The following is a 1472-nucleotide window of genomic DNA, read 5'->3' as shown; positions in this document are numbered from 1 at the left end:
TCCACAGGACTCATGGCTGTGACCCCTTGACCTCCCAGTTGGTAGCCCAGCACTCCACCACTTCCACCCCCCAGGGAGTGAGCCAGACTGGACCGTGACTGTTCATTCTTCTGTACCAGGCATTATATTTGATAAGTTAATGTAGTTTAGCAGAAGAGTAGAAATAGATTTTTCTTGAAAAGTATGTTATTTATTGAAATGAAATTGTGGGCCTCTTTTATGAGCCTCAACTAATAGCATGTTTGTTTCCCCTTCAATTCCCTGTTACCCAGTCTCACAGGGCACGAGGAGTCCTTTAATCAGAGCATCTACACGCCCCGATAATTGGAAATATCACTATCATTGGTAGTCGTGATGCAAACATACACATGTAAGAAATCTGTCGAAGCTGAGTAACGTGTCTGTAGGAGGCTTGACTAGAAAGAAGATGAGCAAACCCAGCAGCAATGAAAATTGGATGATGGCTCCCATTTCAAGGCTCCATTGACTCAGTGTCTCCTGGAGGTTAGTCAGGATGCTGGGGGCTCTCGGAGCAGTCTGTCGTTTCTCTCTTCAGAACTCCGTGGGCTCAGGATTGGTTGCGTTTGAGGGAAGAATGCCATCTTGAGAGAGGAGAGATGGTGAGCTAGTTAGCAGCATCTGTGCTGTAACCCAGTGCAAAAAGGGCTTGGGGGTGGCATTGGCCCGCCTCTTTTAACTCCACAGGGTGGGAGGAGGATCTGGATCAACAGTCCAAGGCTGCTTCCTATGAGGCAGAGGTCAGATGTGCCTCCGCCTCCAACCTTTTCCAATTCTGACACCCATGGTACCTCTCACAGGACTCTCTACTTCTCAGCTGCATTTGAAAATCCATTGCAATGCCCTGAGCTTACAGACAATACTCATGATTATCGGCTTTATTGGGGAAGTAACACGTTACAATTCAGAATCAGGAACAATTCAGGGCACAGTTCTTCAACCAAGACAGCTGCTTCTCAGCCATGCCACAGGCACACTTCTCTCTGGCCTTGGCTTTTGTCCGGCTCAGGCCAGTGTCAGAAAGCTCTTTTAGCTCTGCTGAGAAGCTGGCCAGAGAGGCACCTCACTCCACCAGCAAGCCTCCTGTCCGAAGGCACTCAGCTTTCTTGCTCTGTGGGCCGGAAAGCCTGCCTCTCCATCTCATGCTGGTCTCTTGGTCCTGTTGCCTCTGCAGCTGCTCTCTCTCTCTCATTGTCTCAATGCAGGAGTCTCAGGTCCAAGGACATGCTCCACTCCCACTTTTCCCTCCAATGGCAGTGAGATAGATCCCCCTTTCCACCTCTGGGAAGGCTTGTTTTAACCCTAGTGGAATGGCAAAACTGACCAACGCCCAGGTTAGAGTTCCATACACCTTGTTTCCATAGAACAATATCACTAATATCACATGCAAGTAAGATATTACTGAAGATAATTCAGAAACGTTTGCAGCAGTATATTGACAGAGAACTTCCAGA

This window comes from Orycteropus afer, unplaced genomic scaffold (genome assembly GCF_000298275.1).
Source record: "Orycteropus afer afer isolate SDZICR_OR568_19922 unplaced genomic scaffold, OryAfe1.0 scaffold00681, whole genome shotgun sequence".
Lineage (NCBI taxonomy): Eukaryota > Metazoa > Chordata > Mammalia > Tubulidentata > Orycteropodidae > Orycteropus > Orycteropus afer.
The sequence above is the reverse complement of the archived record's forward strand: the minus strand, read 5'-3'. Positions refer to the sequence as shown.